Source organism: Megalopta genalis, chromosome 1, assembly GCF_051020955.1.
Source record: "Megalopta genalis isolate 19385.01 chromosome 1, iyMegGena1_principal, whole genome shotgun sequence".
Taxonomy (NCBI): domain Eukaryota; kingdom Metazoa; phylum Arthropoda; class Insecta; order Hymenoptera; family Halictidae; genus Megalopta; species Megalopta genalis.
In genome coordinates, this window is record NC_135013.1 from 23,224,511 (window position 1) to 23,242,156 (window position 17,646).

Consider the following 17,646-nt stretch of genomic DNA (forward strand, 5'->3'; position numbering starts at 1 on the left):
AGGCACGTGTAACGATAGAAAAGAGTCAATCGACAAGCTCTCAATCCATTTGTTTGTTTATAAAATCCTTTCGATAATAGTATCTACTTTCTTATGAAACGATTTATATTTGAAATATAAAAATATACCACGAAGTTGTAAATTACAGTGTCGTTGAACATTGTAATTATTATTATTATATATATTATTATATATAATTAATTAATTATATAATTATTATATTTCGAGATTTATTTATTCATTTATTATATTTATTATTATATTTATATATGTTGTATATATTATGTATACATTTTTACAACAACAAAAAACGAAAGCATAAGATATGGTGAATAGCGGGGAATCAGTGAATCGGGTAAACAGTGCACAATGTTTTGTTTTATATCTGGTAACACTGGATTCAAATATGTCAATCTTATCACGAATGTATGCGTTCTGTAAAATGGGTCGATCGAACTACATCTTGACGAGTACTGCGAGATTTTGAAGAGCAGGATTGACCTCGCAAAACGAGACGGAGTACGAAAATTTACAAGCGAAATAACGCTAGGATTGTTAGTTACACCATGCACAATTTTATATAAAAAATGGTTCGCTCACTTTGAAGCTGACAAAATATATATTGTCCAATGTGAATCTTGATAATCCGACGAAACAGCAAATGAATGAACGAAACTGTAAACTCCCGAACCTGGTCAAAATGTTACTTATATGTATGTATGCGACCGACACGGTGAAACCTATTAAAAACCGTGTTAAAAATGGGAAGCCGAAACATCCCAAGACTTTGGAGGCACTAAAAATGGTTAACGTATGAAAACGGGTCAACTATCAGCGACGGATCTTTCAGAGCGATTATTTCTCGTGGTTTTCTTGAAAACCAATGGTCGGACGAAGGCGAACGTTTAGGCGAACGTACAGGGCAGCGTGTTGCGACAATGCCGCGGGTTCCCGGCGGAATCTCTGAGCTCCAAATTGAGTGGCATTGTCGACATAACGCCCGGCGATATTTTCGGGGATAGTTGGGTCGTTCCGCGGCGGTGAAACGCCGAGATTAGATCACGTCTAAACTTATAGCCCGAGACGGAAGATTTCATCGGGCCATTTGTTGCGGCCGAACAGAGGAATCGGGCCCCCGATGGCCCCCACGATCGTAAAGCGCGATTTAGAAGCGGAAAACGTCTCCATTTGAATAAACTCGTGCCCCGTGTAAAAAGGACCTTTTGATGATCTCGTCCGGCCGGGACGTAAAACACGATAGATTCCCGTGCAAACCGAGAAACCGGCCGTAAAATTTTCGACGGTATTGACCACGGTTGCTAGGGGAAGGGGAGGGGGGGGGCGGTTTATTTATCACGGGGCCTCGCGACCGCCAAATTACGACGCGTTATTTTGTCAATTTATGGACCGCGATAAAACGCAACGTTCCCCTTTTGTTCGGGTTCTGCGCGGTTTCGAGCCACTGTCGCTTTTAATAATCTTCACGTTGTCGGAAAGGTACCCTTCGCCGGCGGGTTCGGGTTTATCGAGGGTTGCTTATGCTTTTAAAATGTTTCCTTTTTCGGCATATTGTGTTACATCAAATCGGCGCCGACTCTTCTTCTGCTAAAGCTGTGCTGACAGCTACGACGCCGTTGCGGGATTTAGAATCATTTCGCCGACTGTTGCAGCTTCGAGAATGACAATATTTTTCGTAGAATACACAAGGTACAGGCGTTTATGAATAGTCTGTGGATCTCATGCGTTTGCAGATGCATAAGGCTATCGGAAAACAAGAAGGAATAGGTACTCGGATTTAGAAAATTTTTACTCTACGTCCTTACACTTATGTATCTTTATGAATCTTCCTCCAAGATTTGATCACAAATATTTGATCTGGCGAGAATGAAACAGTTGTAATTTACGCTATGAAAACTCTTAGTGGACGATCAATGATTTGACAGTCGCTGCGGCCTCTGTTACGAGAATGACCGCTTCAGAAAATCTCCATTTTTTTCGTGATCGCGAACCGCATGCAACGATTTATGCTGCAGAACAATTTATCTTGGCAACGGAGGAACGAATTACAAATCGGGGGTAGGAAATCGCGACTGCGAAGGTAAACCGAAGGAAAAGCGAACGATTAGGTTTCTGCTTTCGCCGGTGGAACAGAGGATTGCGTAATTCCCCTCTCGGAATCCCCGGTCGACCCCCGCCGACCCCGTCGCTGCTGCAATCCGCATCCAAGATTGCTGATGACCGCGTCGATGGGGATGAAGAAGCCAGCAATCCGAAAGGAAGCAGACTTGTGGAAGTTCGAGGACGTTTCACCCTCTATTAAACTCCCTCGGACAAGGGAAAGGCGGCCGCCGTGGTTCTCGTACCTCGCCAATAAAATCAGCCTCTTTTTGCTTGTACCTCTTTTCTTTCTCCCTTCTTGTCCGTGGCTTTCTTTTTCCCGCCTACCCCACCCCCTCCCTCCCCGCTCTGGAAAACCGTCGATCGATCCGGATTGTTCGTATCTAATGACGGGTTTAGCCGGTTCCAGCTGGAAACAAGTCGGTCTCGGAGGCTGATCAATCCTTTCTTGAAAGATTCTCGAAAGAATTAGAGAGAAAATAACGTCGATCTCGAAGCACTCAGAGGTAAAACTGTGATTCTACTAACTGATTCTGCTACGATGTTTGCATTTTATAAGAACTGGACTCTTTATATTTTGCTCCGTCGTATCACTTGATGGGAAGTCGTCGGCACAAATTTCGTTTCACTGAACGTTATCAAATTTTAATCATGTAATAGAACTCTGTTTTGGCAGGCTACAAAATTTTAGGCAACAAGCTTCACACTTGAAAAATTCTTTTATAGAAATGGTGCGTAAAGCGGCGATATATTTGACCTACTGAATTATTCTTGCGTGAAAAAGTATCGTGTATAAATAACGACGATCAGGTGGTCGATAAATAATTAAAGCACATATTTATATCATCATAATTGCTCCAAATGACTACAAAAGAGACAGAACCAAAAAATATTAACCTTAGGGCGCTTAAGGTATTAGAAGATTTAAGGTTTGCTCAAGGGTGGGTCATTTTCTATCCATGTAAGAAAAAGTGCTATAAGTGTTATTTTTTCTGTTCAAGCTATATTTATTTATACAATACTGTTGCATAGTACATTCAGGCACTCGTCGAAATAAAGTGCAAGAAATTTATAAAAGAATTTAGAACGAAAATACACGTTTAAAGATCTGTGGATATTTTTTGACCTTCCCTTATGCATTCTAGGGTTAATAATTTATGCAGCATTACTATAATATAATCTAAGATCCACTAAATTGACAGATGAAACGTTTCTTTGTATTTTACAGGCTTCAGAATGGCACGAGTGCCCAAATGTTCACACTGTCCAACGATTCCACAATATAATCACCCTCCTAATATAAAAATAGAAGCTTTTCACGAGTTTCCGGACACGAGAAGTCGCAGGTGGAATAAAACTCCAGCTACGCGTGTATCGAATTCGTCCCTCGAATGACAACCCCCCCCCCCCCGCCCCCGATTTATTAGCCTCGAAGGGGTGGCCCGGGAGTAGTTATCCGTCAAACGAAAACACACTGTCCCTCGGCGAAACTCCGGGCGGCAATATATCAAAATCACAGGACGTGGAGAATACGAGATGGCAGCGTCGCGCGTTGCTGTCTCTTTGTCCGCGCGAGTCAATATAAAGTTGTAAGGGCCGTTTCGGCCGGCGAAAACGGAACTCGTTCCGCGAATCCCTCGGAAGTTAGAAATTGTCAGTCGGCCGGGCTCGCCTCCAGATTTAATCGACACCCCGGCCCACCCTGGCTCATTGATATGCGCAATTTCGACTGCCTCCCACACGGCCGCGGGGGCCGCGCAATTATCCGCACACACGGGGGCGCGAGCGAACTGCCGCGATTTCCATACTAAGTGTGCCGTTGCGTGCCGCCACGTCGGCGAATCGCCGGCCCGCTCGGATGTATCGGCGCCCGATCGTCTAAACCCCCTTCCGCTGCAAGAGATGCAATGCAGATGCGACGCTGTAACGACGAAAGCTCAGCCACCCCCGCCCTCCCTTGTTACCCGGCACCGCTTAGATCCTCGTTGCCACGATCTCGACGTTCGTAAAACTCCGCGACACGGCCTTATCGCGTGCTCTCCGACGCGAGATGCACCGGGAGAACTCGCCGAGAGATCGCGAGGAATCCAGGCTGCGTGGGTTCCGCAGCCTGGGCACCCATCGATCCGCGAAATCGAGACCGTACCTCGTCGGATGCAGATCCTGCGATCGGAGTTTTACGGCCGATTGTAAATCTACGACACGAACGATACCGCTCAGGAGTTTGAGGGAATCGCGTTGGACGATGTTTAGGATGGTATCGCGAAATTCTTTGCTTCCAGCAGGGTGAAACCGTGTTAAGACGGAGATAGTATCGCTTTTGGTGTTTATTCGAGAAGCTGAAATGTTGTTCGAATGATTTTCAAGAAACATGCATTATTTGAAGCTACTGAACTGTTTATCGCAGGACTAGGAACAATTAACCGTTCGAGATCCAGGAGTCGTTGAGAAAATACAGTCGAAAAATGCCGAATTATCTTATTATGCGTACTATTAGTTTATAAATATTTCAAGTTTTGTTCAACAGATATCGAGAAGACAACAATGAAACACAAAATGTGTTAGTTGTATTATTTACATTTTTAAAAAGCGATGTACGCGCGTCAGTACAGTTGAGCGCGCTATTTCGACAGTCTATGAATGCAGCATCAATTGTCCATAGCATTTAAATGCCCTAACTTTCCGATACAAAATCTAAACAGCGCTGTTTAAATTTAAATTTAAACAGCCATCGATTTAAACGAATTGTCAGGGGCCAAAGAAATAGCAGATGCTTCGTGTTATGTACTCGAAATGAATTGACAATGATCAAATTAATGTCAAGCTATCTCTACACACAGGAATCCCTGTTATTACATATCGGGCCGTTACACATTCAGATAACATGTACATTTTCTATAATAATACACTTGTTGCGTATACTTGGAGTCATTAGTTAAAAATATTGAAGTGTACCTAAACAAATATTACACACTACACCATAAGAAGAATTGCTTGTTCATATCGTTAACTCTTTAAGTACCTTACGTAAGTGGCTTCGAGTGGGTAGATTTCTACCCTGATTCGAAAACTGCAAATAACTGTGCAGACTTTATATTTAGAAATAACTGTTTATCTTCGAACACAATGAAATATAATATAGCATCTGTAATACATACACACGATTATAAATTGCATTTATTTACCCGAATGACGAAGTAGCAATACGAATACAACAATAAATTTTCCCTAATTTTCCAATCAGCCTGCAAGCAAAAATGAACCATTTCGGAAGAGGAGATAAGGAAAATTCGAGTCTCGCGCCTCGTTCTTATAATCGTTGACAATCGGCGACTATAAAACTGAGTCGCGAGGCTCGAATAATCGTATCTTCCCTTCCAAAATTCTTCATTTTGGTTTACAAGTTGAAGGAAAATTAGGAAGAATCAACTGTATTACACGTGAGATAGAAATCTACCCAGCGGAAGTCCTCGAGAGTTAAAAATAAAGAAGAGAATAGCAAAGATCACCAAGGAAGCCGACAATCGTCAACCTAGAAGCGCTGTGTACCCGATTGCCGTTGGCGAACAAGGTAAACGAAGCTTACGAGAAGAATTAGGGAAGAAGAGCGTTGAAAATACGAAGTGGCGCCAATGGTCGTCGAAGCTGGGTACAAGGAGGAAGGGGCGTGAATGAGCGAGTGTCCGGCGCGGGGAACGAGGTGTGACAATCAGCGGAAGAAGAAGAAGAAGAAGAAGAAGAAGGAGAAGAAGAGAAGGAGAAGGAAGAAGAAGAAGAAGAAGAAGAAGAAGAAGAAGAAGAAGAAGAAGAGTCGACGACGGTGGATTAGATAAGAGGTGGCGAGTTGTCGTTCGAATGCAGGGAGTCGAATGCAGTTACACGGAGGGGGCGGGTCAGTTGGATGCAGCAGCGGAGCAGACGCGGCGCGCCGCGGTAGGTTGCGTGGTGCGAGCAAGGTAGGTTGGCTGGTTGGGTTGGTCGGTCGGTTGGTAGGTTGGTTGGTAGGTAGGTAGGTAGGAAACGTTTGCACATCCGGGACCGGGCGTAACTATTCGAGCTATATACACGGCTATACGAGGCCGGAGGACGTAATTACGCGCGTTCTGCCAATATTGGTTAACCTTTCGAGGTTGACGCCACCATATGCAAAGCCCCTAATGAGTCGCTCGAGTGGCCCCGGTGTCTAGTATTACGCGCTCGTCTCTCTGCCCCCCATACGCTCGCTCTCGTTATTACCTCGACCGGAGATATTCGACGATCCTCTCTCTTTTCTCCACTATTTTCCCACCCTCTTCCCATCTCTCGCTTTCTCTCTTTATCGCTCGTCCTTTCCTCGTCTATTGCGCGCGTTCCCCCCCGTTTCTAAATTTCCGTACATTTTCGTCTCCGTTACCGGCGGCGAACGACGCTGAAATGCACCGCGAACGGTCCACGATTGTCGGAGAGCGAATATTTGTTGGCTGATTCGCACCGCTATACCCCGCCGACCAAGCGCACAGGGAAATTGCGACTCCCGGCCCCTCCGATGCGGGAGAACTTACTTCTCGTCGGCTTATCCTGGATCCAGCTCAAACACGTGCAACCACTATTTTTTACGAAATTACGGTGCTCGTTATTCACCCTCGCGGTGAGCAGTTCCTGTTTCCAGGTACCGCGGAATGCCCGATTTCTTTCTAGTTGCGTCGGATTTGCTCGAACTGTACAATTATATATAAATGCACTGTGTATCGTACAATTGTAATACTCGACTCCTGCTGATCAATTTCAATCGAGGATTGCGCTGTATGAACATCGATGAATCTAGACAAAGTCTATGAATAGTATCACGCTGAAAGTAATTAATACGATTGCTCTTCAATATTATGAGGTTAAAGGCTTTTTATCGCGGCATAGAGTAGTGGAGCTGGTTAATGTTTGGTGACCAATTGCTGTGCCCTTGGTTTCTTCTCGGGCATAATTAACTTTATATTTATCGTATAAGACATATTAAATTGTGTCATTCTTTCATTTTGTTCATTTTGGACTAATCTGCTACTTTCAAACACGCCTGTCCCATGTAGACTCATAAATCGCGCACATTTTTGCTTTCATCGTCGGAAGAACATTTTTCTTCTACCTTCGAACGCACTTTTGCATTTCTGCAGAACCGAGAAGACCTGCATACATTACAAAGGCACTCCTCCCGTCTCGGTAATTACCTAAAAAATATTGTCGCACAATTTGACCGCATTGTGTTTCGAAACAGTGCCGACGAATACCTTTTTTAAGGCAAAGGAACGAAAAACGTAGCCGTAGCTCCGCAGTATCGAGGGGCAGAGTGGTTTATGACGGTGCCTGTCGGTTTTCGGAAGATATTGTTTTCGTTCTAATTACACAGGCTCGTCCGAGCGACTACCTGACCCAGCGCTGTTTTTCCTCGGAGATCGGAGGCGACGATAGAAATCGAGCGCCGTTCCAGCGATTTTCTCGTCAAGATTTCTATCTCGTTGGACGGTGTTTGTCGCGGCGTTGTACCTTTCGGTATTACCTGCGGACTTCCGCGTTGCTGGAGCCCTTCAGGGATTTTGAAAAACAGACTTATCCGCTCTTAGCGCCGGATTACCTTGTCGACTTGTACCCGGTGGTCTTCTAAACAGTGTAATCCCGAGGAATGCGATCGCAACCGTGTAGCAAAGTGGCGGAACAGAGCTTTCAAACTTGCACGGTAATCTAGATAACAGATTTTCAGACCCTAATTTCAAGTATTACTCCTCTGACAATTGTTGAATATTGTTTCTCTGTTTTCTTTTAAACGACCGCCTCTGTACCTGGCTAATAACTTTTCCGTCTTTGAAGCGCTTTGAAACTTTGACTTCTGTCCACTATATTTTACTGAGTATAATTAACACCATGTTATTTATAGGTACTACAAAAAGTACAGATTTTCAGACCCTAATTTCAAGTATTACTCCTCTGACAATTGTTGAATATTGTTTCTCTGTTTTCTTTTAAACGACCGCCTCTGTACCTGGCTAATAACTTTTCCGTCTTTGAAGCGCTTTGAAACTTTGACTTCTGTCCACCATATTTTACTGAGTATAATTAACACCATGTTATTTATAGGTAGTACAAAAAGTACAGATTTTCAGACCCTAATTTCAAGTATTACTCCTCTGACAATTGTTGAATATTGTTTCTCTGTTTTCTTTTAAACGACCGCCTCTGTACCTGGCTAATAACTTTTCCGTCTTTGAAGCGCTTTGAAACTTTGACTTCTGTCCACTATATTTTACTGAGTATAATTAACACCATGTTATTTATAGGTAGTACAAAAAGTACAGATTTTCAGACCCTAATTTCAAGTATTAGTTCTCTGACAATTGTTGAATATTGTTTCTCTGTTTTCTGCAAACGACCACCTCTGTACCTGGCTGATAACTTTTCCGTCTTTGAAGCGCTTTGAAACTTTGACTTCTGTCCACTATATTTTATTGACTATAATTAATACCATGTTATTTATAGGTAGTACAAAAATATTGCTTTCTTTATTTTGGTACTAGAAGTTTGCACCTCCAGCGTCTTTCATTCTGTTGCACCATCCACCGATGATCAGTACGATAAAGAAAAACGTCGGTCCTCGAGCAACGCTTTCCTCAAATATATTAACAACAAATTACCGGACCACCAACAATAAATGGGACCGCATGCTGCATTCTCATTTTTCTTTCTCGGTCAGGTTTTCATTCTGTTTCCATGAAAGAATACTAAGAATTGGGAAAGACTGGTGTTACTTCGACGAAAGATTTAAGAGGTACACATCCACGCGTCCCTCTAACAAATCGAACGTCATCGCGACGAAATTCCTCTCGTAGCCGAGCAGTTAAATCAATTCGCCTTTGAACTTTTGGCACAGAACCCAACCGACACTCCGCCGCTCTCCTGTCCACGCTTCTGTCACCGTTACCGTCGAGGAAACCGACCACGCTGACCTTTACCATGTAATCGAATCACCAAAGCCCGTACCTAAGACGTCAGTTTCAAGACTTCGCGCGTTCTCAAACTCCTCGTTAAATCATCATTACGGTTCTATCAATCTTATTGTTAGAGACACGTGAGATACGATAGCATCTCAATAATTGCGTTAACAACTTGCCGAACCTTCGAATTCTAATGGTAGTCATTCTGACGTTAAAGACTTAGACGTACTGTTTCGTATCGTGTGCAAATTTGTAAGACATAGAATTAATATTTGAAACAATTAAATTCTATTCTAATATATATATATATATATATATATATATATATATATATATATATATATATATATGTATATATATATATATATATGTATATATATATATATAGTATATAGTATAGTTAGAGTATACTATAGTATAGTATATATATATATATATATATATATAGTATATAGTATAGTTAGAGTATACTATAGTATAGTATATATATATATATTACATATTTTACAAATAAATCATAGCTTCCTCAACGATCTGTCACAAATAAGCAATGTTTGCAACACATCGTTCAAAGTTTTCGCTTTTAAGAATGAGAACAACAAATTAAGGTACAGGTAACCCTCCTATAACACAATAGATAGGTCATATGAGACCCATGGTCAGTACAAAAAGGAAGATTACTTACCGAAAACTTATTAAAACCAAATATTTTTTCTTAAATTCCATATAAGCAATTTAACTTTTATTAAAAACATAAATGATGTATGATATAAAACGAGAAAAAGAAGCAAAGAGTATTATTTTCGTTTAATGTAACCTTAATTTAATAAATTTTATCCTCGTTACTACTTTGTACGTTTTTTCGGTTGAAACCTTCACTTTTTGAATCTTATTCTTCACTCAGATTTTTTGCACCTTCTATCCTCTTTAAAAAATGTAATTTTGACTTGTTTAATGGCTCTTACAAGGTCATTATAGATTTCATGGTACGAAAATAGACAATTTTGTAGCTCCTTTTTAAATTTTCGGATTCTTTCAGCAGAAGGGTATATATTAATATACTCTTAATAACAATTATTATATTTTCATGTAAAGGTACTATAGTTCATTATTCCTTCCCGTCATTATTTTAAGGTAATTCAGTTTTTAAATATCTTAAACAAAAATTATATTATCCAATTATATTATCCAGTGCTGTAGAAGTACAGTCTCGTATAAAAGTTTCCGCAATTTTATTATCGTGTTAGAGCGAAACAGTGTTACAGGTTATTTTTACAAGGATTCCCGCAATTTATCCTATCGTGTTAGTGTTGTAGAAGGGCTACCCGTATTTTGTTCATAGTATGACCATTTGCATTCAAGATCCTTGTACACTGTTGTATACTGTTATATACTGTTATATACTGTTATAAGGTTCTGCATTGCATATTTGAATGACGATTCCAGAAGTTGCAATTACAGTTGCGTTCGTTTTAATTGCAATTTAAGTGGTCCGATGCATAGCTAGTATCCACCGTATTTTGCAATATGAAAAGAAATGCATGACTATATTGTTACGACGACTTGTCCAAATCAAGTCGCTGTAATGCGAAACTGCCCTGTTGTGAACAACTCCTTAAAGAATAATAGAAGACAGGGGTTGCCACGGAAGAGTGTTACCAACGGACAATCGAAGAGTCGAGATCGGACCGTCGAACGAGCAACATCCCACTTCTGAAAGATCTGAATTGTAATTATATAATATATAAATAAAAATAATAAATAATATATATAATAATATAATAATATATATAAAAAATAATAAATATATATTATATAATATATAAACATGTTAGAATTGTGTTACAGTTAATATTCTTTATTGTAAATAAAATGCCGCGACGCGAGAGAAATGGTGTAATTCGCAACATTATACATTTATCTCGTTTATCATCTGACTAAACCCCAAATAAAACAAGCATCCTGTTCCGATCCGATACAAAATGTCCAAAAACGACCAAGAAACGGAAAAATGACGAAACCTCAATCCCAAAGCGTGCACATTCTCTGTGCAGCCATTTTCCACACAGTTTCCCGTGGACAAAGCGATGATCCGAATCATGTGTCGCCGGAATGCGGAGCCGTCGAGCGCCAAGGTCCCGGTGCGCTATCAAGATTGACAGGGAAAGTGCGCTCGCGCTTTTAATTTATTCGCGTGCGCTTTGCGCGAGCGTTTATACTCTCTATCCGGTCGGACACGTGTCCGTCGGCCGGCGCACCGATAAAAATGCGACCGGCGAGAATGGTCCATTAGCCACCGATCTGCGTTTTTCCGGTTGGCCGCGAGAATTTTTCTTGCAGATCTGCGCCGGTACACGACGATCGACCCGACACAACGCGAGCCACGGATGGCAGCAGAAAAATCGAAGCGGCAACCGGTCGGCCAGTCGATCCTAGGAAAAAGACAGCGCGGCGAGTTTCGCGTACCCATAGCAGACGTCTGTATCGATGACAGTGCGACGAAAAAGCAGTATCGCCGCATTTGGGTCAGAATTGAGTTAGCTCGGGAACCATGGCGTTCGTCGCGTTGCCGAAGCTCGCCGGGGAAAACGTTCATCGATCGGGAAAGCCCTGATTCCCAGTCGTCGTCCCACCGTCGAGGGAAAAGTGGTAATTGACTTTGAGGCAATTAACGTACCACCATGTAAATATTCATTCGTTCGGATACCCCGTTGACGTTCCTTCGGCAAGGTGTTCGCCGAAAAAACATCGACGCTTTTTCAGTCACGACGATAGCGATTTTTTACTCGACGCGTAACATCTGGACGCTCTGGAGTCGAGAAGACGAAAAACCCAGGGGTATCTTGGGTGTCGGTGGATCTTCGTGAAAAATGTCGAATGGGGGTACTCGCGGCAAAGAGATTTTTACCGGGTCCGTATCTATCACGGTTTCGCTCGTTTTACACGGAATTATTCTGCCGAAATATACTTGAAATTGGTTTAGCGTTGTTTAACGTCTAGATGGCGGGGCTCCAGTCGAACCCTGAGTATTAATATTGTTACTTCAATCTCTAGTTTCCAACGATTAATTGAAATCTTGACATGTTTCGTTAAGGTCTATCGAGAAATGCACGTGTCCAGAAGGAGTACCTTAAATAATGCGTTAAAAAAATTAGATATTACACGTGATCCTTATTATACAGGGTGTCCCAGGTTTTAATGTTCCAACTTTGTCAGTGTATTCTATGGCATAAAGTAAGAAAAAAATGTTATGCAAACATAGGTCATATAGAGCTTTATTAAGAAGTTATAACAAAAATTCAGAATAGGAATAGTAATTGCATTAGAATAGTGAAGTATTGGCTTGAGTAGATCAGCACATGCCGTGTGTTTATGTAAGCTATTCTGAACTTTTGTTATAACTTCTTAATAAAGCTCTATATGACCTATGTTTGCATAACATTTTTTTCTTACTTTGTGCCATAGAATATACTGACAAAGTTTGAACATTAAAATCTGGGACACCCGGTATACTCAGTCATGTTATAATCAGAATTGTCCGCCTTTCGAGTGTTAATATTTTCACTGCCGCGTTACTCTTATATATACGACGAAATTATTTGTTCATATTCAGAGATTAATTTTTACGCCAATCTGTTACATTTTTCTAATTCAGCTTGGCTTAAGAATGTCGAAAAAAGTAATTGATATCACACAATTTAATTTTTCAATTTCAATTTGAATAAATAAAATTAATCGTAAAATTAACTGCAATTTCGAGGCGCTCAAAATATTAAACGCGAGTTAAAGGAGACTGGATGTTGAGATTATCTGTGCGAGATAATCGAAAGATCTGTTTCGTATTTGCGTTATTGTGATTTCAAAGTCAGGTTATTGCAACAGATCGTTTTGTTTCCGACTGACACAACGTTGACTTAGATAGATCTTCGAGCAAGCAAAGACAGTGGAAGCTTAGAAAGGACTAAGGCATTGCGTACATTCATACTGAGACAACTTTTGAGACTATCTAACAATAGTATGTATTTTACACTCGCGCTAGTACGATTATATTCATTAAACTATACATAGAAATATGTCTAAAAGTAACATAATAAAGTCTCTGTGTAAGGAAAGTTCTCTAGTTCCATACCGCAACAAAGATCCACCGTTCACTAATGGTTCATCGGCCTGCCGGTCTATAGCAGTTTCATGAAATCCTTTCACGTTAAAGGGTGAACCGGCCTCTAATGGAATTCCATTCAGAATGTTCGTCTTCTCCAATCAATTTTAGAGTATCGAAACCGTAATAAATACGCGAATACCCTCGATCTGCGGCGCACCCGCCGTCCACCTAAGTCACCGTCGTTTCCCATAGCACCGAACAAAACCGGGTCGCCCCACACCATCGCGGGCATCCGCGAGCAATTAAGATTGACCGAGCTAGTTGGAAAAGAACGGAGAGCGAGTGTGTTGCCAGGACAGTCAGCGTTACGGAAGAAAGGAGCCAGGGAGGGAGATGGAGGGGGACAGACAGACAGACAGACAGAAAAAGAGAGAGAGAGAGAGAGAAAGAGAAAGAGAAAGAGAACAGTTCCCAAAGGAATCTGGTCAGCGTGCGCGGCTAACGACGTATGTGTTCTCATTTGCCGTAATCAGACCAGTCCGTTCGAACAATCTATGGTTTTATAACCGTTCCCCCAGGTTTTCAGGACTCGGCGGGGGCTATTGTCTCCGGTGGTCTGGCCGGTCGGCGACGAAAGTGACGACACACAGGCTCAGACCCGGAGGAACGAGGAGAGAGTGGAAGAGAAGAGAGGCCCGGAAGCGGGGCAAACAGACAGGGATGAAGAGGCCGAGAGAGGGCTGTCGTATTATTAAGCAAGTAAATTAATAGAGGCTCCGAGAATGCCGAGGGGTGAGCACGGCACGAGAGAGGGTGGATTCCACGATAAACAATGCCTACAGTCCGGAGTTTTGTACGCGGCCGGGCGCACACGCGTTCCCTGCGAGGGAGGATCTCTGTCCGCGGGGGTCGCGGGGGTGTCTAGGCAGCTCGGCGGCGACGTCGGAGGAGGGTGAACGGCAGAGAATCAAAGTCCGTGCGTGAGCGGGCCGCGTAGGTGCACGCGAACGTGGCGGTTGCAGCGTGTTTGTGTGGACACGAGGGTTGCTAAGCAAAGTAAGTAAAGCACCTGTGGGAGCTGGCTCGCTTTCGAGGGTGGAAGGAGGTTGCCGAGGAGGTGGAGAGGAGGCCGGGGCAGGCAGGAGGAACCGAGCGGACCGAGGAACCCGCTCGAAGAGAGCGAGGCAGAGAGAGAGAGAGAGAGAGAGAGAGAGAGAGAGAGAGGAGAGAGAACCGAGGGGAAGCAGAGAGGGGAGGCAGAGGAAGAGAGAGTGCAGAGGCCTGGCGAACAGGCGAGCCAACCCCGGGAGGAAGCCAATCAATAAACTCACTCACTCGCTCTCCTACGGAGAGAGACCTACTGCTCTCCCTACGCTCGCGATGCGACTATATATACGCGGGCAACCTGGAAGCCTCCATTACGTACGCCCACTCCGGCCCTGCCTACAGCCATTTTGTAACCGTTCGCCGTGCACGGTTTCTCTCGTGCCCTCTTCTCATCCCCCTCGGGACCCCGAGGAATCGGGAGACCGTTTCTCTCGTTCGATGACGAGGGGAAGAGAGAGAGAGAGGGAGAGAGAGAGAGAGAGAGAGAAGGAAAGGAGAGAGAGGAACAGGAGCGGCGAGATCAAAGGAGAATCCGAGAGGCAGCGTCGTGCGTTTCCTCGAGCCTCGATATTGAATTCCCCGTCTACCGTTTAGCGATTTTTATCCTATCGGCGAGCAGTCCGCTCTTCTTTATCCAATCGTCGATCCCGAGATTGGAAACGGTCTATGAGCATCGCGTGTGAAACGCGATATGAAAATACCGGCCGACCGGTGGACGCCAGGGGAAAAAAGACCGAAGAGGAAGGGATACGCACAACCGAGATTTACGAGGGACCAAGAAAAATCGAGGCGGACCAAGTGTTTCCAATTACGCCCGGCGTCGAAAATCTGTGTCAATGTCTCATTTTGTCAACGGCACGCGACACATGGTCCTCGAAAATAGAGGCGCACCCTTTCCCACGAAACAGAGCCGCGGTTTCGGGAACCACGCCGAACCGATCCCGCCGCCGGGTTTCCAATTAGGTGTTCGCGGTTTTTCTGGTTTATTATTTCGCTCGCGCCGGCCATCCCCGTTCCCAAGCAATCACGGGGAACCGGCTCGTTCAGTTGCTGCTTTCAACCCCTTCGCAACCGCGGACCAGATTCCCCGGAAATATTTATTGCGCGCGGAAATCTGTGCGTAACAGGCGTTCGAGAGTATGTGGGATATTTTGCACCGTCTTCGGTTTCATACGCTTTCGCTTGCCCGAAATTGTCGCGGCATTTCAACTTCGTACAGCGTCCTCTCTTCGAATTTTTCTATTAGATTGGTTTAATCGATTCTGTTTTTAAACGGCAGAAAATACCGTGTAAAAAATACATCGTCTAGACACATAGAACAATAGCGCTGTCCCAAATATGTCTGGAACATTGTGGTTAATGGAAATAATTATTCTTTTTAAACCGTGCTAGATCAAATGAAATCGCGTAAAATAAAAACTGAATATATTTTTCTAGACCGCGTTAAATCAAAACCGTGCAAATGCAGAATTGAATGGTTGAACTGTGTCTCTTCATGCACTAGCGACGTGCAAGGATGTTTAGAAAATTGCGAAGTGAAATGTTTAAGACGATGAAATACCTTCTTGTATCATTTTCGGTCTACTAAAATCACACGCGAAGTGAATAGAACTTTATATATTGCAGCACAAATTTCTCTGATTCGGACACTTATGTTTGGACTATAAAACAGTTAAAACATCAAAAAATGTACAAATATTGCACAATAATGGCAACGAAACAAGTTTCCTGAACGCGTTGCGGATATTTTAGTTCGCAGCCTTAAACTGCATACCTGAAAATATTTTTAGAATGATTCCGACGACGGTGACACGTAACGCTACTCGAAACAAGAATCAACCTTCTTTCTAAAATCCATTTCTTTATGCAGAAAATTGGTTTCGAGCCTCCCCGATCGCGAATACAGAAGAACAGGCTACTCGAGGTATTCGAAACGATCGAACGAGGGAACGAGCGCGGCGGTGTTCCGTCTTCTCTTTAAAATTTTAATTCCGGCCCGATAAACGATCGTTCCCTTGTTCTGGCAGATTTTGATATATCGCCGGCGTATCGCGATCCAGCGTGTCGGGCGTCCAGCGCCACGGAAATAAATTCCCGTCGTAAATTCGGCCGTCAGCTTTTTTGTCCGCGCTGCCATTATTAATCAAAACAGACCCGGATCCGTAACGAAAATACGCGCGCCCGCGGAATATAGCAACGGGAATCACTTACCGGCTCTCCGATACAATGTTTACGAGATCGGTGTGCGTGTATACGTGTGTTACGCGCGGCTACGTGTGTGTACGCGCGCCTGTATCGTCCTAAGTGACGACCTCTTCAACGGCGTCGATACGCCCCCGCGCCGCCGCCTTTCCGCACCCCCGTCCCCGACGCCCCTACCCCCTACGGCAAGATGAAGTACAAGGGTCCTCGTGTTGACAGCACCCTCGTAACTCTTATCCACGAGCAGGAAGAACGAGCATCCGGTTTGCTCGTCACCCTTCTTATGGATTAATTGTCGCCTACCTTGACTGAGCGTGCGTCGCGTCGCGTCGCGTCGCGCAGTTTTAAAGCCTGACGGGAACGAATGAGATTAAGCGGACTCTGTCTCCGGAGGCGATCATGGTATCGCTGACTTTTACGCACATTGTCCCGGCTGGTCTCGACAGCCAGTTCCGACTGTGCTTTCGGGATACGAAAATTTATTTCGCGCGAGTCGCTGGAATTTGGAATCTCCAGCGCTACGAAGTCCTCGTGCGACATACTCTCTACCAATTGCGAGAGAGTGGCGAACCGAACAGGTTCCTTTTTTTAATAATTTTGATAAACTGACAATAATATATTCATGTGCATACATTTTTTCACATTTTTCTAGTATTTTGATAACTAAACCCACCGTGCCGGTTTCACATTTTTCTTTTAAATCTCTTGAAATTTGATGAAAAACTCTTTCAATCGTAGGAAACGATTGATCGATCTTCTCAATTGAATTTTGCTGTTCTCCTTGGGCCTGTATGACCCGAAATGAAATTTAAATTTAATTTAAATTAATTTATACTTTATACGATATTTACATATTTGAAAATCGTTACACGCAGTGAATAAACATAATATTTCTTACATATAGAATATAATATCGAACAAATTAATCGAAACATACGAAGAAAAAACGCCTTTTTTTGTTCCTCGGGTCGCTATGACCCGAAGGGATGCGAACGCGAGACGCAAGTAAGAAAAACGGCAGGGTTAAGCAGACGCTATAAGAAAAACTAGCATAAGATCGCAATAAATTCAGTGTTGTAATTCTTCGAAAGCAACACACGTCGGTCAGTTTTAGAGGCTCGGTAGGTTTAGCGTTAAATGCAGCTGTTCAATTTCGTCGTG

At 43.2% G+C, this 17,646-nt stretch overlaps 1 protein-coding gene across 7 annotated transcripts in view; it reads right to left on the minus strand.

The window, feature by feature from the left end:
• LOC117221505 (homeobox protein caupolican) overlaps positions 1 to 17,646 on the minus strand; it is a 195,389-nt gene that overhangs the window by 41,869 nt on the left and 135,874 nt on the right. The gene's annotated exons all lie outside the window — the stretch shown is intronic.